Source organism: Cherax quadricarinatus, unplaced genomic scaffold (assembly GCF_038502225.1).
Source record: "Cherax quadricarinatus isolate ZL_2023a unplaced genomic scaffold, ASM3850222v1 Contig26, whole genome shotgun sequence".
NCBI lineage: Eukaryota > Metazoa > Arthropoda > Malacostraca > Decapoda > Parastacidae > Cherax > Cherax quadricarinatus.
In genome coordinates, this window is record NW_027195052.1 from 76,362 (window position 1) to 85,000 (window position 8,639).

At 44.5% G+C, this 8,639-nt stretch overlaps 1 long non-coding RNA gene across 1 annotated transcript in view; it reads right to left on the reverse strand.

Moving 5' to 3' along the window:
• Positions 1-1,069: 1,069 nt before the first annotated feature.
• LOC138851155 (uncharacterized) overlaps positions 1,070-8,639 on the reverse strand; it is a 112,926-nt gene continuing 105,356 nt past the window's right edge. Inside the window, exon 4 of the long non-coding RNA XR_011391028.1 lies at positions 1,070-1,565. This is a non-coding gene — a long non-coding RNA (uncharacterized lncRNA). The remainder of the gene's footprint in view (positions 1,566-8,639) is intronic.

The following is an 8,639-nucleotide window of genomic DNA, read 5'->3' on the forward strand; positions in this document are numbered from 1 at the left end:
TTTTACCACGTTTAAAACCGATCTTGAAATATGCAGCTACTGCCTTCAGTTCCCATCTAACATAGCCTATACAAAAATTAGATGAAGCACAGACGCTGGCCACTATGTTCATACATTAAACAATGAACAAATGTTATGCAGACTGAACGAGTGTGAAATAACCCATGTGTACGAGCGCAGACCAGTAAGAGAGGATCACAACGCTCAGGCACACTGATAACGTAGATGAAGGAGGTTGTCAGCAGAGTCGGGACCTGGAGGATTCTTCTCCTATCGTGTTAACGAAGCACGAAAACCTTTTGGTTATTGAGCGCTTGAAATATATTCCATTTATAACATTACATAGCAATTTACACTGACTACCAACCTGCTATTGCCGTGACCAACTCACTCATATATTACCTAAGTGATAACACAACACAAGTAAAACTATTTAAAACATATTTTTCTCATTCCGCAGTTCATGTTATTGGCGAGGAGTCTAAGCAAATTTAGAGGTAAGGGAAAATATCCCCCACCACTTATGCTGAACAATATGCTGGGTTCTTAGTGAGGCAAGGCGTCAAGAGGGTACACAGATGCAAGCTGATTACCCACATCAACTATGGAGAGGCAACAAGTGGTCACTTAATGATGGAGTGCTTTATACTCCCTGACTTCCATGTAAAATAATGCATGCAGAACAACCGCTGTGAAAAGAATAGTGATCAGTCCCACCAGTTATGATGACCAGTCCGACCAGTTATGATGACCAGTTCCACCAGTTATAGTGACTAGTCCCACCAGTTCTAGTGACCAGTTCCACCAGCTTTGGTGTCCAGTTCCACCAGCTATGGTGACCAGTTCCACCAGCTATGGTGTCCAGTTCCACCAGCTATGGTGTCCAGTTCCACCAGCTATGGTGTCCAGTTCCACCAGCTATGGTGACCAGTTCCACCAGTTAGGGTCACCAGTTCTCTCGGTTCAATAATAAAAAGTTATTCACTAAAACAGATAGAAATTCCGGAATCTTATTTATCTGCTAAATTAATTACTTAGAAATATATTAGTAAGACTATTTAACAAAAAATAACCAAGAATCTCACCTGTATGTTTCTCTATCACACCTGTATAGTCCACTATGTCAATCGTCCTGTATGGTCCAATGTGTCTATCTTACCTGTACTCGTCTTTGTGGTTACAGGGGTCGAGCCCTAGCTCCTGGGAAAGAAAGTGGGACTCACCTGAGGACACAAGACTCACCTGGGGAGGACGCAGGACTCACCTGAGAAGGATACAGGACTCACCTGGATAGGACACAGGACTCATTTGGGTAGGACACAGGACTCACCTGGGAAGGACACAGGACTCACCTGAGGACAGGACGCACCTGGGGAGGACACAGGACTCATCAGGGAAGGACACAGGACTCACCTGGGGAGGACATAGGACTCACCTGGGTAGGACACAGGACTCACCTGGGGAGGACTGGGGACTGTGGTTGAGGGACTCAGAGGAGCCGAGGTGACTGGAGAGCCGGGGTAGGAGGACTGCCAGCGAGGACTTACGAACACTTGCACTCCGCTCTGGACAGGGCAGGAGGAGGGAGAGGTCAGTGCTGGCAACAACAACAACACACACACGTGGCGACAAAGTAAACACAAGCACGTGGCCCAAAGCAACGTAAACAAACCCACCTGGCGCTATATAAACATTAACAAACACGCGTGGCGCTATATAAACATTAACAAACATGTGCTGCCACGTACTCCATTCAAAAGTTTGAATAAAAATTTATATAAACATGACAAATATACAGGCAAGATAAATGAATTATTAGTCATAACAATAAGTGCAAAAGTTGAAAAACACTTAAGTATTGAAAGGAAAATTCCTAGTTTAGAGAAAAGTGCAATAAATTACTTGACACTGAGATTTATGGAATAAAGAACATTTATAATGAAGAGAATTATTGCAGAAAATACATATATCACAGTAGCTTCAATACAAAACAAAAAATAAGGTAATGAATATTGGTAATGAATATTATGGTAATGAATATTACGGTAATGAATATTATTAATGAATATTAAGATAATAAATATTGGCTTAAGACTAGATTTCTTAGTACTAAACTTAGGCAGCTAACAATGGCATGCTTAAGTAAAGCGCACACGCGTGCACGAACGTACACACTTACATATATAATAAACACACACACACACGCGCGCGCGCGCGCGCACACACACACACACACACACACACACACACGCACGCACGCACGCGCACACACGCGCACACACGCACACACACACACACACACACACACACACAAACACACACCACACACACACACACACACACATACACACAAACACTCACACACACACACACACACACACACTGCACTGCTCATTAAAAGCCAGTGGGGTTTTGAGAAAATGGAAGGAATGGATGGCACGGGCGAAAGGGACTACTTAGTAGGAACAATCCAGTCTGAGGGACATAAGGTGATAATTGCAGTAATGTACAACCCACCACAGAACTGTAGGAGGCCAAGAGAAGAATACGATGAGAGCAACAGAGCAATGGTCGACACACTAGCCGAGGTGGCCAGGAGAGCACACATGGGGGGAGCAAAGTTACTAGTTATGGGTGATTTCAATCACAAGGAGATTGACTGGGAAAACCTGGAGCCCCATGGGGGTCCCGAAACATGGGGAGCCAAGATGATGGATGTGGTACTGGAAAACCTCATGCATCAACATGTTAGAGACACTACCAGAGAGAGAGGCGAGGATGAACCAGCAAGACTGGGCCTTGTATTCACCTTGAGTAGTTCGGACATCGAGGATATCATGTATGAAAGGCCCCTGGGAGCTAGTGATCATATGGTTCTGTGCTTCGACTACATAGTTGAGCTTCAAGTGGAGAGAGTAGCAGGAATAGGTTAGGAAAAACCAAACTACAAAAGGGGGAACTACTCAGGCATGAGGAACTTCCTGCAAGACATTCAGTGGGAGAGGGAACTGACAGGAAAACCAGTACAAAAAATGATGGACTATGTGGCAACAAAATGCAAGGAGGCAGAGGAGAGGTTTGTTCCCAAGGGAAACAGAAATAATGGGAAGAACAGAACGAGTCCTTGGTTCACCCAAAGGTGTAGGGAGGCAAAAACTAGGTGTACTAGAGAATGGAAAAGGTACAGAAGACAGAGAACTCAGGAAAATAAAGAGATTAGCCGAAGAGCCAGAAACGAATATGCACAGATAAGAAGGGAGGCTCAGCGACAATATGAAAATTTCACAATGCATCGAAAGTCAAGTCTGACCCGAAGCTGTTGTACAGCCACATCAGGAGGAAAACAACAGTCAAGGACCAGGTAATCAGACTGAGGAAGGGTGATGGGGAGTTCACAAGAAACGACCGAGAGGTATGTCAGGAGCTCAACACGAGATTTAAAGAAGTATTTACAGTGGAAACCCGTAGGACTCCAGGAAATCAGAACAGAGGGGTACACCAGCAAGTGCTGGATGAGGTACATATAACCAAGGAAGAGGTGAAGAAGCTGCTATGCGAACTTGAAACCTCAAAGGCGGTGGGACCAGACATCTCTTTGTGGGTTCTTAAAGAGGGAGCAGAGATACTGTGTGTGCCATTAACAAAGATCTTCAACACATCAATTGAAACTGGGCAACTTCCTGAGGTATGGAAGATGGCAAATGTAGTCCCAATTTTTAAAAAGGGAGACAGACATAAGGCACTAAACTACAGACCTGTATCACTAACGTGTATAGTATGCAAAGTCATGGAGAAGATCATCAGGGGGAGAGTGGTGGAGCACCTGGAAAGAAACAAGTGTATAATTGACAACCAGCACGGTTTCAGGGAAGGAAAATCCTGTGTCACAAACCTACTGGAGTTTTATGACAAGGTGACAGAAGTAAGACAAGAGCGAGAGGGGTGGATCGACTGCATTTTTTTGGACTACAAGAAGGCCTTCGACACAGTTCCTCACAAGAGGTTACTGCAAAAGCTAGAGGATCAGGCACACATAACAGGAAAGGCACTGCAATGGATCAGAGAATACCTGACAGGGAGGCAACAACGAGTCATGGTACGTGACGAGGTGTCAGAGTGGGCGCCTGTGACAAGCGGGGTTCCACAGGGGTCAGTCCTAGGACCTGTGCTGTTCTTGGAATATGTGAATGACATAACGGAAGGGATAGACTCAGAAGTGTCCTTGTTTGCAGATGATGTGAAGTTAATGAGAAGAATCAAATCGGACCAGGATCAGGCAGGACTACAAAGAGACCTGGACAGACTACAAGCCTGGTCCAGCAACTGGCTCCTTGAGTTTAACCCTGCCAAATGCAAAGTCATGAAGATTGGGGAAGGGCAAAGAAGACCGCACACACAATATAGTTTAGATGGCCAAAGACTGCAAACCTCACTCAAGGAAAAAGATCTGGGGGTGAGTATAACACCGAGCATATCTCCTGAGGCGCACATCAATCAGATAACTGCTGCAGCATACGGGCGCCAGGGCAAACCTACGGATAGCGTTCCGATACCTCAGTAAGGATTCGTTCAAGACTCTGTATACCATTTACGTCAGGCCCATACTGGAGTATGCAGCACCAGTTTGGAATCCACACCTGGTCAAGCACGTCAAGAAATTAGAGAAAGTGCAAAGGTTTGCAACAAGACTAGTCCCAGAGCTAAGGGGATTGTCCTACGAAGAAAGGTTGAGGGAAATCGGCCTGACGACACTGGAGGACAGGAGGGTCAAGGGAGACATGATAACGACATATAAAATACTGCGCGGAATAGACAAGGTGGACAAAGACGGGATGTTCCAGAGATGGGACACAGACACAAGAGGTCACAATTGGAAGTTGAAGACTCAGATGAATCAAAGGGATGTTAGGAAGTATTTCTTCAGTCATAGAGTAGACAGGCCGTGGAATAGCCTAGAAAGTGACGTAGTGGAGGCGGGAACCATACATAGTTTTAAGGCGAGGTATGATAAAGCTCATGGGGCAGGGAGAGAGAGGACTAGTAGCAATCAGCGAAGAGGCGGGGCCAGGAGTTATGACTCGACCCCTGCAACCACAAATAGGTGAGTACAAATAGGTGAGTACACACACACATGAAAAATTAAAATGTACAGAAGTGATCGCAGGTACACCCCCAGTCCTGCTCTCCGCACTCTTGTTCATCCTCCCAATCCCTCCTTCCCTCTACACTCTTAACCGTCAATATGTATTCCTTCCCCCACCTCCCCCTCCCCTCTCACTAACCACTAAAACCGGCCTATCAGTCATCATCCTCCATACAATTATCAAACTCCTTTTTTTTTCAGCCGCCCTTCCTCTCCCTCTTCCACAGTATAATGTAACAACATAAACTTTTGTTTCTACAGTGTATCTATCATACAGAATAGTGCAGCATCACAGTGCTGGTGTTCCCACGGTGTAACTATCATTCAGAACAATATAACATCACACTGCTGGTGTTCCCACTATGTAATTATCATACAGAATATTGTAATATACTACTGATATATCTAATTTTGTTAAATTAAACAGAAAAAAATTCAAGAGCACCGAACAAATGAGGGACAGAAGACTGGTGATAGGTACCAACACAGATGTAGTCACGAAGAAGGGAACTGAAAGAAAAGAAAGGAAAGGAAAGGAAAGGAAAGCCCTGGTATGTTAACTATCATAGCGACAAAATTCATGGGAGTAAAAGAAAATAAATGCAATATTTCCCGAGGGTTACCAAATGGTGAATAAATTTATAACTGGAAAACAGGATAGATTAGGGAGTTAAGAAATTCATGGTGCTTTGAGGAACTGAGAATCACTGAAACTGGAATTACAGACTACATTGTTGCAGGAAGAATAGGAAGAAGAGACTTTTGATAGTGATGAGAGTGTACACACCCAACACCAGAAGACCAAGGAAGGAATGGGGCGAGTAACGACATACTGGTAACGACACCAGAAAGAACAAGGAAATTTAACCACAAGGAAACTAAGAGAACTGGGGCCCCAATGACGTTGTGGAAACATGAAAAACAAGACTGACGAAGACAACATTGATTAAGTGTATTGGGGAAAATGTGAATGACAACGAGCAGGTTTAACCAAGTGGTACCACATGGAAGTGAAACGAGGAGAGAGACAAACACTGAGGAGAGAAACACTTGGGGAGATAAACATAGGGTGAGGCACAAACGAAATTAGACTACAAAAAAAAGGGACTATGAATTCCAGAGGAATTTCCTGAAGGAAGAAGGGGAGAGGGAGAAAGAGGGAGATGGAGAAAGAGGGAGAGAGAGTGAGAGAGAGGAAGCAGTGCACCAGCCAGCCACGTCTCTGAGCCTCAAAGAGGCTTTACCACTGGAGCAGCCAGAGTAATTAAAGAGGAATATGACTTTGATGAGGTGCGACTTTGACTAATGATGTGAGGGGTGGCTGAGGTTGCACCCTCGCTGCCTGCTTATAACCATGCTAATTACCCGCTACCTGTGGCTCCTAATGACCTATAATAAACATGAGAGTGAGACACTAAACTAGGATTGTCGTTGTTTGTAACTACATGTTTTGTCCTTGTTACACAACACTCGAACCCCATCTCTCCAACCTCCACCACAAAATATCCCCTCAGTTATCAACCTCATCCACCAACCAACCCCATCCTTCACTAACCTTCACCCACCCCATCCTTCGCCAACCTCCTCCACCCACAGATCCATCCTTCGCCAACCTCCTCCACCTACAACCCCATCCAAGACAGTCTTACAGACACTGTAGGAAGCAAGGCAGTGATACAGACACTGTAGGAAGCAAAACAGTGATACAGACACTGTAGGAAGCAAAACAGTGATACACTGTAGGAAGCAAGACACTGATACAGACACTGTAGGAAGCAAGGCAGTGATACAGACACTGTAGGAAGCAAAACAGTGATACAGACACTGTAGGAAGCAAAACAGTGATACAGACACTGTAGGAAGCAAGACATTGATACAGACACTGTAGGAAGCAAAACAGTGATACACTGTAGGAAGCAAGACACTGATACAGACACTGTAGGAAGCAAGACATTGATACAGACACTGTAGGAAGCAAAACAGTGATACACTGTAGGAAGCAAGACATTGTTACAGACACTGTAGGAAGCAAGACACTGTTACAGACACTGTAGGAAGCAAGACACTGTTACAGACACTGTAGGAAGCAAGACATTGATACAGACACTGTAGGAAGCAAGACATTGATACAGACACTGTAGGAAGCAAGACATTGATACAGACACTGTAGGAAGCAAGACATTGATACAGACACTGTAGGAAGCAAGACATTGATATAGACACTGTAGGAAGCAAGACACTGTTACAGACACTGTAGGAAGCAAGACAGTGTTACAGACACTGTAGGAAGCAAGACAGTGATACACTGTAGGAAGCAAGACATTGATACAGACACTGTAGGAAGCAAGACAGTGATACAGACACTGTAGGAAGCAAAACAGTGATACACTGTAGGAAGCAAGACATTGATACAGACACTGTAGGAAGCAAGACACTGATACAGACACTGTAGGAAGCAAAACAGTGATACACTGTAGGAAGCAAGACATTGATACAGACACTGTAGGAAGCAAGACATTGATACAGACACTGTAGGAAGCAAGACAGTGTTACAGACACTGTAGGAAGCAAGACAGTGTTACAGACACTATAGGAAGCAAGACAGTGTTACAAACACTACAGCAAAACACAGCTAGATAACAAAGCTCTTGATCACTTGAGATTTTAAACATAAAACTAACTGGACAAAGTAGCAGTAAGAGCATCACGAGGCAGTAAGAGCATCACGAGGCAGTAAGAGCATCACGAGGCAGTAAGAGCATCACGAGGCAGTAAGAGCATCACGAGGCAGTAAGAGCATCACGAGGCAGTAAGAGCATCACGAGGCAGTAAGAGCATCACGAGGCAGTAAGAGCATCACGAGGCAGTAAGAGCATCACGAGGCAGTAAGAGCATCACGAGGCAGTAAGAGCATCACGAGGCAGTAAGAGCATCACGAGGCAGTAAGAGCATCACGAGGCAGTAAGAGCATCACGAGGCAGTAAGAGCATCACGAGGCAGTAAGAGCATCACGAGGCAGTAAGAGCAGACGTCACCAGCCAACATGATGCACTGAAGAATAAAAAGTCAAATGCCGCTGCTGCTACTAAGTTCTCTACTATTACTTTTACCATTAATTATATCATTACTACTACTACGTCTACGTACTATTACTACCCCTACATACTCAATACTACTACCCCCTACGTACTCATTACCACTACTACTACTGCCACTCCTGGAATACTATGTTTACTAGCACTAATGCTGCTGCAATAATTTTACTCTCTCCCATTCCTCGTCCCATTCTGTCTGCAAGCCTTCTCTGCCTAATTCTCGTTCAGCTGTGACTTGACAATGTTTCAGAACGGAAAGAAACATAGTCACAAGTTTCCTCTCCTAAATGTAGGTTGCCTGCTTATCACGCACCACAAGGATATGAGGAGAAGAAGAATCTACAGAATTGGATCTGATCTAAGCAAAGAGGATATAGAGAAGAGTGAATATGGAACTTTAT